General features: G+C 43.6%; 1 pseudogene; it reads right to left on the bottom strand.

The window, feature by feature from the left end:
* Positions 1–10,223: 10,223 nt before the first annotated feature.
* LOC101992688 lies at positions 10,224–13,157 on the bottom strand (annotated as a pseudogene).
* Between the last annotated feature and the right edge of the window lie 444 nt (positions 13,158–13,601).

Genomic DNA, 13,601 nt, shown 5'->3' with positions numbered 1-13,601 from the left:
TTAGACTGATGGGTGAAGGTGTGGAGGCTAGACATGTCTTACAAGGTGAGCTGTTTTAGTTAACTGATGGCTTAGCTTTAGGCCTTCTTCGTTGTTTGTAGCCATGGCCGGTGGCTCAAAACAACAGATTTTATTCTGTCACATTTGCAGAGGCCAGCATCAGTCCGAGAAGAATGGATCAACAGGGCCACTCTCTAAAATTTAGGGGAGAATCCTTTATGTCCCTTCCAACTTTGGTGGCACCAGGTGTTTCTTAGCTTGTCCCAACTACCTCCAGTCTTTGTCCCTGTGCGTTTCTGGCCGCCCCTCTTCCCATGCACTGTGGCTCAATTTCTCTTTACTTCTCCCTACGTATATCTGTCGTTGCATTGAGGGTCTAAGTCTGAAGAAACTTGGAAGTCTTGCAGAGAACTTACAAATAAGGTCACAGATATACATGTCTTTTGGGGTGGGCTCACTATTCAACTGGCTGTATAGACAAAGATAGAGGAATGAATGAAAAACCTATAATTATAAGATAGATTTTGAACTTGTCATTCACAACATTTATAACATATGTATCCATTACTTTTTTGGTGACTATGACCATAAATCACTGACAAGAATCCATTTAAGGGAGAAAGGATTCATTTTGTTTTGTAGTTTAAGTGTGTAGACCATCTCATCAGACAGTGCATGTCATGGGAGAATATGCCCCAACCAGGAATCTAAGAAAAAATAGGCAGTGGGACTATGCTAAGAAACCTCAAGGTCGTCCCCAGTGACCTGCTTCCTCTAGCTGGGCACCACCTCGAGCTCTGTCCCTAGCTAGAAGCCTGTGCCCACACTTATAAACCCATGAGGGGTATTTCACATCCCAACCTCCACATACGGTATGCTTTTCTTACCACTTCATATTCAAGCTTCTTGAGAAGTTTGTATGGCAGACACCATTATTCTAGAATTATAAATATAAAAACGAAGGCTATCAGGATCGTGAGTAGAACTGGAATTGAAACCGGCTTTCACAGATGATATCCCAACTGTTTGTTTACTTTTTTTTTTGTGGTAAGGACATAAAATGAGTTCTGAGATGTGCAGACAATGAGAAGGATCCATAGACAGTTGCAACTTAAGGACAAAAGAAAATACCGATCTGCAGGTTAGTCTTTGTCAACCACAGTCTAGGGTCAGCCGAGAAGAGGAAACCTCAGTTAAGAATTGCCTCCATCAGACTGGCCTGTGGTCATGTCTGTGGGACATTTTATTGGCTAACCATTGATGCAGTAGGGCTAGCCCATTATACATAGGGCCACCCCTGGGCTGGTAGTCCTGTGTTGTCTAGGAAAGCAAACTGGGCCTGGAGACAAGGCTCAGCTCTTAAAGGCTAGGATCACAACCAAAATACAAGAAAGCAAACTGAACAAGTCCAGAAGCAGACTTCTTCAGTGCTCTGGTTCCCACCTCCGGGTTCCAGCCTTGCGTTTTTGCCTTGTTTTCCTCAATGGAAATAAAAGAATAAAATGAGCAATAGCCTGGAGGTTGAAATAAACCCTTTCCTCTCCACATTGCTCTTGGTCAGCACTTTATCCCATCAGAAGTGAAGCATACGAGAAAGACTCAAGGTTTGTTTTAAGTTAATGACATCCTTTTGAAGTTAACGATAACTCCACAGTTTCTCTCAGAAATCTCTAATACTATTGGAGTGTGTGAGCTATAAGCACCATCATTCCATAGTAGAATCTCCCTTTCTCTCTGCACAAAGACATAGGCAACCAAATCACAACTCCCTGGAGTCTCTATTCTAGCCCAACTAGAGTTAATAGATCTCTTTTTAAATATTCTTAGGACAGTACTGAGTGCCCACAACGTTCACATGATTATACAAAAAGATACTCACAGGTATGATTTGGTCATCTGCAGCATAGCTGGGAGGTAGGCACTGGTGACCCTGGATGCAGAGGATGGCCTCAGCTGAGAGCAGAGCTCTGAGCTACACGACCAGACAGGATGCTTCAGCCGACACTGTAGGAGTATGGTCAAGAGGTAGAGGTGCACACACAGTTATATGGATATGATGTGTAAGCTCTTTGGGTAATTAAGAAGAGAGGGTAAATCTTGCCACAAATATTGCATGACACACACTTGAACTAAAAAATTACGTAGTGCACATACATTTACTAAGACCTACACACATATACATAAAATGAAAAAAGTCCTAAAAATGAAATTACATCTCCAACTTGAATTTTAGGTGATGAGTTGAGCAACTTAAAACTCAGAGTGGGTGTCGCATGATGTCTAAACATGCCAAAGGTTAGCTGTTGACTAGGTATTGGTGTGGGGATTTCAACCCAAGCTGTTTGGTCACAAAGTTAAACATTCTACTCTCTACTATATTGCCTTTTGGGCATTAATTCCTGGCTCACTTGCCTCTTAAATGTGAATTTCAGGTGAATAATTCATAATTTTATGTTTATAGCTGTTTTGCCTGCTTGTATGTTTGTGTACCTGGAAGTCAAAAGGGGGTGTCAGATCACCTAGAACTGGTTATAGGCAGTTGTGAGCTTCCTGATGTGGGTGCTAGGACTGCACCCCAGCAAATGTTCTTCACCCCTGAACCTTCTATCCAGCCTCCACAGATATAACTTTTAAATGAAGCTTGTGTATACTTACTTGTTTTCAACTTTAAAAAATTAGGTATAGGTGTGACTACCTCTCAGTTTGTCTAAAATACCCCCACTTCAGAGCTGCTGGTAAGAGTAGCCACCTTGGGGGCTGGAGAGATGCCTCAGAGGTTAAGAGCATTGCCTGCTCTTCCAAAGGTCCTGAGTTCAATTCCCAGCAACCACATGGTGGCTCACAACCATCTGTAATGGGATCTGGTGCCCTCTTCTGGCCTGCAGTCATACACACAGATAGAATATTGTATACATAATAAAAAAAAGAGTAGCCACCTTTTATTCACAAAACCATTTCAACCTGACGATAAATGGTGTGAGTGTGTGTCCTTGTGTGGGTACATTTGCATGCAAGTATCTGCATATGTATACGTGTGTATGTAGAAGCCAGGGGACAACTTTGGATGTTGCGCCTTAGATGTTGTCCAACTCTTTCTGGATACGTGCTCTCTCGCTACATTGGAATACGCCAGGGAAGTAGGCTGGCTGGCCAACAAGCCTGTGTAGCTGGGTCCTAACATCTTCCTGGGAGAGGGGATGAGAAGGCACAACATCAATGGACACCTTTATGGGAGCCCCGTGAAAAGGATATAGCAGACTTGTTTATTTAACAAGGGGGAAACACTTATATACCCTCCCAGCACCCAGGCATTCCGATCTGTTGACATCATATGGTCCCCCCTCATTGACTAGGCACAATGAAGTTCCCTGACAACACCAGGCAGACACCAGGTTGGGTCCTTAACTGGTAGGCCTTCACTTCCTACATAGATTTTTCCATCCCACTGGCATCCCCTGCAATCCACAGGGACAAGCCATTGTTGAGAGGACCAGTGGAGCTCTTAAGGAGCTATTGGCCAGGACTATCTCGCCAGAGACTAGGAGACATCCTCAACAGAGGTCTTTTTCCATATGAACTTTCTCAAGCTTGATGATAAGAGGCTCAACCCAGCCTACAAGCATTGGGCATCTCTGCCAAGAAACACACCCCTCCCCCTGGTGAGATGGGGAGATCCCATATCCCTTCAATGGCAGCTGCCAGCCCCTCTGCTAACCCATGGGAGAGGGTATGCTTGTGTTTGTCCTCAGACTGCCATTGCACCAATATGGATGCTGGTAAGATATGTATATATATGCCTGTCCAAGGATCAGCCTGCTCCCACCAAGGAGGGAATAGTCCAGGATGGATAATGTATATACTCCCCTTTCTTGCTTTCATTTCCCCCACTCCCAAACAAATTAATTTATTAAGGGCAGAAGTTATAGCCTTTGACTTCATTTTTGAAAGGGTTGTTTGATCCTTCCTGAATGCTCACATATGCATTAATTGGTGGGGTGGAATTGTTAATCCATATTCTTTTTAAATGTCTCCTACAGCAGATCTGACACCAGCGGGCAGCAACTAAGGCAACTCTTCAGGTGTTAACGGCTCTTAAGCACCCTTCTCTCAGCTCTCTATAGGAGGTTATACATGACTGGTTTTCTGTAATTCAGAAGGCTGCCTAGTCCCCCAACCCTGGCAGCTCTCCAGAAGTGAATGCACTTTGAGGGCTGGTAGTCAATGACAGGAAAGAGCTTGTTCAGCCAGCAGGCCAATCTAGGAGAGGCACAGTCCAGTTGCTGAGTCCTCCTGAGGCAGCATCAACAAGGCCTGAGCAGAGAACTCTGGCTCCCGCTGATCACCCACGTAATAAATGAAAAAGGGTGGATGGTGGATAGGTAGGAAATGAAGGCCGACCAGGGCAAGAGGAGACAACCTGGAGTCTGCATGGTGCTGTCAGAAGTGCCTAGCCAATGAGGAGCAGCCATTGCGATGTCAACAGATCAGAATGCCTGGGTATTGGGAGAGAATATAAGTTTCCCCCCTTTGTTAAATAAACAAGTCTGCTGCATCTCTTTCACCGGATTCCCAGTGTCTGTGTCCACTGATGTTGTGTCTTTTCATCCCCTCCCCCAGGAGGCTGTTAGGGCTCAGCTGCAAGCCTGGGTATCCACTTGCTCCTCCCCCTCAGCATCAGGATCACTGCTGTGTCTTACTATACCAGGCTGTTTTTGTTTTTGCTTTGGTTTTTGTTTTGTTTTGTTTTTTAACAAACTATTTATTTGTGATTACAAGGCAAGCATTTTATTGATTTATGCCCCAGCCTCACCAGTAAATTGAATTATTTTAGCTGTAAAGATGTTGTGTGTTCTGCACAGTTGAGCTATGCTGTGAAAGTGTCAACACCTGTCTGTTCCCCTACACAAAGGGCCGTCATCATCACAGTTTCATTCTAATTGCCTCAAAAGACAAAATCATTTTTCTTTATAGAAAGCATATTTATAAAAACTCTGTGATCCTGCATTAGCTGGATTATCAGAAAATAACCAAGAAAATCAACTTAAAGAGGAAAGGATTTATTTGGACCCATGGTTTCAGAGATGGCAATTCATGGTCACCATGACTCCCTTGCTCCTGAGCCTGGGAAAGAGGGTGAACAAAGATTATTAACTCAGAATAGCAAAAAAGCAGTAGGGGAGTGGGGTGGTGGTGGTAGACTTTTATATCCCATTCAAAGATCCCTTGCCCTGTCTTAATTCTTCCAAAGCCTCTCCTCTCTAACAAATTGTCCCACCTCCCAGTAACACCACAGGCTGAAAACCATACTCATTTAGCACACAACCATTGACAGACATTTTGGATCCAAACCCTAAAAGACCCTTTGCTTTCCACATGGAAAAAATGTCAAGACTCAGTCTCACCTTGCTTCCCAGACCTTTCTCTTGTGCTGTAGCCTGCCCCATCTTCTTCATCTCAGGAAACAGCCCCAAGAACCCGGTCCACCTGAGCCTGAAGCCACGTGTCTGACCTACTCTGAGTCCCTTCACCCAAAATGTGCCTGTCCCTTTCTGTCTTCTGCTAACAGGAAACTCTAAACTTTCAAGGCGCAGCTCAGAGTTTTCTTCCACCATTCCAACCTTTTCACATTGTCTTACCATTGGGTCTACATGCCTGTAGTCCCTACTCATTTAGGAATTGTGTTTAGACTCCTGCTGCATTTAGTGCCACTGGAAGCTGTCCAGAGTACACGCTAAAGTACAAATCTAACTCTAGTAAGGTCTTTTGCCCCCTCTTCTGGATGATGACTGTCTCCTCCTGTCCTAGAGTAACTTTCTCTGAACATCCAGCTCCTCCTGATACGACAACAGAACTATTTGCTGTCTTTTATATTATGAAAACAAACTTCATGAGCACCTTTCTTTGTTTTGTCCCCCGCCATTTTGTTCCTAAACTTAGTCCCCTGTAACACACAGTCTTTGTTAAAGGAGTGAGCCTGAGCACCTCAGGGGTTAGGAAACTGCATCAATCCTGCAGCTGCTGGTGCCGGAGGCTCTTCTCATTCTTTCCAAAGGCTCACAACTGTGATTAATCAAAACCATGATCTCAGAGATAGTGTAGTGCCTCATTTTCTTCATATACACACAATTCTTGACACTTCGTGTGAAGCTGTTAAAGTTGGTCTCAGAAATGTGATCTGTGATGTAAGTTAAGATTCCTTACATAATTTGCCCTCATAGATGAGCAGCTTGTGCACGGGTTAAGTTTTAGATGCCACAGTTACTGGAAATATTTCAAAATATTCACACAACAAATCTTTATTGAGTAAAGCTCTATGCTAGAGGCAAGGCCAACAATAGCACAAAATAAATCCTTTCCCTTTTCAATTGCTGAAGACACCACCCACTTAAGACACAGGACTCATAGGATTTGAGCTGAACCTAACCTGAAAGTCACTTTACTAAACCAGCTCAATACCTAACTAAAGTATAATCTTTATACTTAAAGATAAGAATAGTTCTCACTCCCCAACAAAGAAATTTCTTTTTACAACTCACAGAGGAAGGTAAAAGCACTTTTAGTTTTGTTTAAAGAAAGACCTCCTCGTCAACTATTGACCGAAGTGGCCGAGACATCTCGCCTTCCCTCTGGCTTTGTCCAAGGACCTCTATTCTACTCCATCCTCATCAGCATCTGGCGTTCTGCTATTGTGGGCTTGACTAACATACTGCTTTAATTTTCAAACCTCTAATAACATTTGGTGTTGGACATCATATAATAGGTATATATGCCACCTGTATATCTTCTCTGGCAGCAGGTAACCAACAGTGGCAGTGAGTTCATGTATGCAGTGGACAGGGTATGAGCAAGCACAGCACAACATAGCACTCTTTCCCACCCTCTATCTCTTCTGTTCTTTCCATCTCATCTTCTTGACGTTTCCTGAGCCTGGGGACGGGCAGAAGATGTATTGATACCGTGTCTACTTTGACTTCAAGGACGGTTGGAGGATAAGTTACAGTCAATAAGATTAGGGGTGGGGTGGCATGTTTCAAGGGCCTTTAGTCTTAGAACTGGGGAGGCAGGGAGATCTTTGTGAACCCCAGGCAAGCCCTCTGTGAGACCCAGTCTCAAGGGGGGGGGGGGGTAGGAGTAAGATGGCTAAGGATAAGGAATATCGGACTGAATTTGAAAACAAAACAAAATCAAAATGAGGATGTAACTAGGGAGGTAGGAGGGGAAAGGTGAGATAGTGTTAGGATCCACAGATTCTAGTGTTGACGCTATGGAAAATTATATTTAGGAAGTAAAAAAGAAGAGGGGATAACACGCAATGAAGAAGAAAAGATGTAGGAAGTGGATGAGATGTGGCTGAAGAGTCTAAAAGAGAATGCTGGGGGGCGGGGCTGTAGACGGGGAGAAGGAACCTGCACCTCAATCTAGACCCTAACGGACCAGTATGCAAACAAAAGCAAAACCATCCTGAGAGTCACAGCAAGAGTGGAGGCTGTTAATAGATGTTAAGGGTTAAAAAGGATACATAGGGACTTCTGTGTTGCATTGAAAGTGATGCTCTCGGATCCCTCTTGCTCTGATAGGGCTCCATGTCTTTCCATGTGTTGTCTCTTCTTGTCTAAGATAGGAGACTTGTGAGCACAGGACTGTTTCCAAGGTTAGTAACCATGAAACAAGGAGTGATGGTCTCCCCCCATTTGTGATGTTATTAGCTGGTATCTTTCATTCTTAGTATCTTAAGCAGATATTTATCACTATTGATATTCTCAAAGAACCGATGTTCACATGTCCTGATTTTCTTTATTGCTATTTTAAATTTCACTGGCTTTTGGTTTTCAGTATTTCTCTTTCTACTTTAAATTAATTTGCTCTTCTTTTTCTATTTTCTTAAAATAGAAACTTAGGCTATTGATTTTTTTTGGAGCAGCTTTCCCATATACATACATATACAAAGCTATAAATTTCTCCTGAATCAAAGCCTTTGCCAATGCCCACAGGTTTTGACAAGTTTTATTTCCCAATTACTTTCATTTCGTTAAGATATTTTATATCCCTTGGACTTCTATGGTCTTTCCATTACTTAGAAGTGTGCTATTTCATGACAAACATTTTAAAATTTTCTTGGTACTTTTTTGCTATTGGTATCCAGCTCAATTCCATTATGGTATAGGATGATACTTTTTAAAGACATTTATATTTATTTATGTGTCTGTGTGTAAGGGAGAGTGTGTGTGAGCTGTGTGTATGCAGGTCAAGGCCAAAGAGGGCATCAGATCTCCTAGACACAGACAGCTGTGATCTCCTTCCCACCTCCCCGACGTGAGTACCGAGACCTGGACAAGTGCTCTTAACCTCTGAGCCAGACATCTCTCTAGTCCCAACAGTTTGCTTCGTAAGATTTCCTTTTCTGAAAGTTTGCTAAGGAGCTGTGTATGGCCCACAATATGCTTTATTTTGGCAACTGTTTTCTATTCTGCTCGTTGAAACATTCTTTAAATGTCAATTAGATTCGGTTGACTGACGATGCTTCTTCAGTTCAACTGTGTCATTAATGATTTTCACTTTTCTCGATTTGCCAATTACCGAGAGAGGAACAGTGAACTCTCTCATTAGAACGATGGGTTCATTTCTTGCTCTCTGAAGTACTATTTGATTCAGGCTCATGTGCTTTGATGATGGGCTGTTGACTCATACACATTCGGGGCTGCTGTATCATTTTGCATACACAATTCCTTTACGATTTTGTGATATACCAAACCGATAACTTCCCTAGGTCTGAATTCTTCTTTGAATGATATTAATACAGCTACTCCCAATATCGTGTGATTATGTTAGCATGCTGTATATTTCTTCATCCTGTTGCAGGCGTACCTTAAAGATATTGGAGGTTCATTTACAGAACACTTAAATAAATTGAATGCCACAACAGAGCAAACAATATGAATCTCCCTGTTTCCCATCACATATAAAAGTGATGCATACAACATGCGATAGAACTGTATTCAAAACAATGGACAAGCACAATGACGTTTGCTTCGTTAGTTGATTCTCCCTTTTATAGCAGATGTCTCCGAGCTTCTTGGTAACACTTCACTCACAGTTGAGCGTCTGTAAAACTGGAGCCCATCCTCTCACCCCTGCCGCTCCTTTATCAACTAAGCTTGTGCAATTGTCTACGGCCTTTGTTGCCATTTGAACAGCATCTCCTCAAAGAGCACATTTCAAGTGTCTGCTTTCTTTGTTCATCAGTGAGACTCATCTCTTCAATCGCTAAACGTTTTTCCTCAGCTTCAGCAACTGAGTTCTATCTGCATCTCCTCGAAGAGCACATTTTAAGTGTCTACTTTCTTTGTTCATTAATGAGACTCATCTCTTCATTCGCCAAATGTTTTTCATGATCTTCAGCAACTGAGTTTCATCTTCAGGTGTGTGGACCATGACAGTTCTAACAGCACCGTGAAGACTGCCCAGTCCAGAATGGCACCTGCGAAGCACAGGGAGACAAAGTTACATCTTAGAGATGGCCGTAATCAAGTTAAAATGCACTTACACAGATTATTGATGATAAGAAATTTGCTTCAGGTCACGGCCAACATGAAAAAATTAGTAAAGAGAGATTCAGCAAATACTGTGTAATTGTGTGCAACAAAGCACTGTATTAGGATTCAAAATCATAATCTATTTTATTGTTAACATCCAGCTCGTAAAAGAAATTAAAAGTAAAACGAAACCTCTTCTGCCATTTATTTGCACACCAAGAACTATTTACACATGGCGCTGGGATGGGCAGCTATGGTGGAGGGAAGAAATGCTGAGGCTCTCATACTGAAGGTCTTTCCCATCTAATGTGCCTTCTAGCCATAAAAATGTCATGTATCAGTCCTTGAATAAAACCAGGAGGAAGCAAGGCAGGTCGCTGGGAACCTCATTCTTTCCAAAGGGAAATGCTCTGCCAACTCAGGCTTCTTTTAGTCAGGAAGAGGAAGTAAAGAGTTAAGGCTCTGGTGACAATTACAATCCTCTGAAAAATGACTTCCTCTTATGCCAAGATAAAGTAATAGTGGTTACTGGACTTTCTCCCGACTCTTCAAACCCTTGAACCTGGGGTATCAACTAGCACTTGCAACTAAGCCAGCAGGAGGAAGAACACCCACACCTGTCCCAGACTGGTTCAGGGCAGTTGAACCATGCTCTTGTGGCAGCAGGAAGGAAGCCATGGTTTATGGTTTCTAGTAGGTTAAGGAAGTAGGACTCATTGCATCTTCAGAGGCTTTGGTGCTGGAAGGGTGGATGCTTGCCAAGAACTTGACGTCACTGTCAATCCATCTGGAGGCCACGATGGTCTGCGTCAGGGCCTCCTGATGACGGCAAAGGCTGAGAATTAGCCTCTCTCTACAGCATCTGTCCTAGTGGTTTTGTGAGGAGCACTCTGACATTTGGAACCCCGTCGTTTGCCAAGTTAAGCAAATGTGGTGTCAGGTGCGAAACACACTGGTCCATGGAGCAGCAGCATCTTCAGTGACAGTCCGGGAGGAAAGAAACAAGCATTGCGGCTCTGTCAGGCCAATGCCCAAGTTATCATACAGAGGACAGAACCTGAGCAACAACTTAGGAGGCATGAGATTTTATACATTTAAACCAGAATTGCAGGTATGTGGAAACACAAGCAAAAATAATACCCAAACAAACCAAAAGCACTTGTATATTGTATATGTTACTTAAAGTACCACGTGATGCTTCAGTATAACAGGTAGACATATATAATGCTCCAATCAAGGTAAATAGGTTTTATGTCTACTCAAAATGTTTGTAGGTTTTTGTTTATTTGTTTTTATAGTTTGGCAATGGTGGAAAAAACAGCCGTAATCTTCTTTGTGTTATGTAGGGCTTAGCTTGCTAGTTGACTACTTGCCCCCATTCTGTTTAGGTCATCTAAGCGAATTAGAACTGATCCTGAACTCACGAGCCTCCTCCTACATGCTGAGATTACAGGTGTGTACCACCATGCTTGGCTTCCAGCGCAGTTTTAAACTTCTGCGCAGAAGCCCACGGCAGCTAATCTATACCTTCATTTCCAGCCTGTATCCTGGTGGGCACCGTGGTGTCTGCATATGGTGGGCGCTTGGCGTGGCACACGCAGGTGTGTGCAGACGGCTTGAGTATGTCAGCTTGAGGACATACATGCTCAGCCAGCTGAGATGGTGAGCCAGACAGATGCCTCGCCTTGAGGAGCACATGATCTCATGGACAGATGAATAGTTACTTCTGTTCCTCACAATAAGAGGCTTTGGGATAAATGGGATTACAAGAAGCTCCATGAGTGGGTATGCCCAGGCCTTTCTCACCTGGAAGACAAAGACAAAGGCCTACAGATCAGACCATTTCAGACACTTGCCCAAACTTTCTACCAGCTCATTGACGAGATCTACTCTCAAGATTGGGGGTGTCATCATGCAGACCTTCTGGGACACTTTGTTATCCTACTTGTAGGAAATCCAGTGAACAGAAGAAACTTTGCACACAGGTTCAGAACAGTGAGATGTAAAGATAAACGCCTTTGGAACTATACAATTCCCAAAGTAAAATATTTAGATATTTAGCTAGTTCCACACAAAAGCACTAAGCTCTACCACAATCCGTCACTCAAACCTCCTGAAGTTAACACAGACACTCTCTCCTTTTGTTAATATGAAGACTCTTCAGAAAAGCACACACGGGTTTTAAGAATACCTTGCCTAATGTCACTGAGGTCTTTTAAAAACCCATTAAAAACTGGAACCAAGCCTGCAGCTGTCAGCTGGTCTCAAAAGATAACCGAAAGCTTGTGGCTGGAGAATGCTCAAGTTCTTGGCACTCGCCACTGCATGTCTGATGCCAGAGATTCACAAATCTCTCTTGGGCAGTGCCAGTTCTGCCACACCTGGCAGGCTGTATGCCCAGCGCTTGGTGATCTCCGGGTAAACTGTACTCCAAAGGGATCAGTCATCGACAAATACTGATCTAATGAAGCTTTTGGTATGAAATCTTGTACTTCACAGCTCCTGTCCTCATTGGGGTTACAGCAAATTGAGATGCTCGTGTCCGTGTCATGGACATAGAAGCAGCATCCAAATTCTCAACAGCAACACTGACTAAACTCATGGAGTCATCCTGATTTGTTAAAATCTGGTTTTCTTGGTTTGCTACAACCTGGTAGTTCATCTTGCTCCTCATGCCACTGTTCCACACCTCCAGCCTCTTCATGAGCATTCCGGCCGGAAGTCTGCAGTTCAGCCGAGAGTATCTCCCATCTATTCTGGCTCACCCACGTGGGGCTCTAGTTCTCTGCCATTTCTTCAGATTCCTTCCAGGTGGCCATGGTGATATGAACAGAGCCCCGCATGGGGACTCCAGGTGTTTCCCCTGCTCTGTCTGTGAAGAATCTCTCCTCGGAGTCCTGTTTGAGTTCTATGTTGATATCTATTTCAGGTAGACGAGTCTCTCCAGAAGTAGAAGGGGTTGAACAATTCCTGGTCTAAGAGAGCCAAATCTGGGGAGCTGGTGCCAACCTCCGTTTTGATTTTTAAATCATTCTTATTACTGGCTGTTTCCTGATGAAGACGAAGTACAGAGAGTGAGGGACTGTCTATTGGAACATCTACGTCCCCTAGAGAGTTCCTAGATGTCACTGGGCGGTGGTGGCGCACACCTGTAATCCCAGCACTAGGGAGGCAGAGGCAGGAGGATCTCTGTGAGTTTGAGGCCAGTCTTGTTTACAAGAGGTAGTTCCAGGATAGGCTCCAAAGCTACAGAGAAACCCTGAAACCCTGTCTCGAAAAGCCAAAAAGAAAAAAAGTTCCTAGATGTCACAGAAGCACAGGCTTTGAATATGCTTTCTAGTCTAGCGCCAGGACACTAAGATCTGAAGGAGCATCCTATGCTCTTCTACCACATGTGATATTTGATGCTATTTTTGTCACTTACCGCTCTACTCTGTACTCTCTCCTTTAAATCATTGTGCTATTGTCTGAGACTTCAGTTCATGCTCACAATCTGTTTTCATCTAGTCCAGCTTCCCTTCCCTCCACTCTGTTCCTCTCCCGTCCTTCAGACTATTCTCTTCTCACTTCACATTTCCTCTTATTCCCACTGAGTCCTCTCGGGGCTGCCTGTTTGTGTATCATCGAGGGCCTCTCAGGAGCAGCCTCACTGAAGAAAACTTGCTCTCCCTCTCTCTATTCCATCATCCGTCAATTTCCAATAGCTCCTCGGCTGAGGGTGGGACCTCATTACCACCTCCCAACCCCGTGTTGAGATCTTTGTCTGGCTTGCACATGTGCGGTTCTCCTGCAGCTCATAATTGCTGTGGCTTCCTATGAACAACTGCTTTGTTTTGTCCTAAAACTCCCATTCCATTGTAGCCATCTTCCACCTCCGGATCTTATAATCTTTCTGCCTCTTGTTTGGGGTGATTCATGAGCACTTTGCAAGAGGACTGTGATACAGATGCCCCATTTAGGGCTGAGCAGTCTGCAGTCTCTTATTCTCTACACCTTGACCAGTTATGGGTCTATGTTTCAAAACAGTCACCATGTATTGCAAAATGATGCTTCTCTAATAAAGGGTAA

This window comes from Microtus ochrogaster, chromosome 18 (genome assembly GCF_000317375.1).
Source record: "Microtus ochrogaster isolate Prairie Vole_2 chromosome 18, MicOch1.0, whole genome shotgun sequence".
Lineage (NCBI taxonomy): Eukaryota > Metazoa > Chordata > Mammalia > Rodentia > Cricetidae > Microtus > Microtus ochrogaster.
Note: the sequence above shows the minus strand (reverse complement) of the source record. Positions and strands in the feature narration are given on the sequence as shown.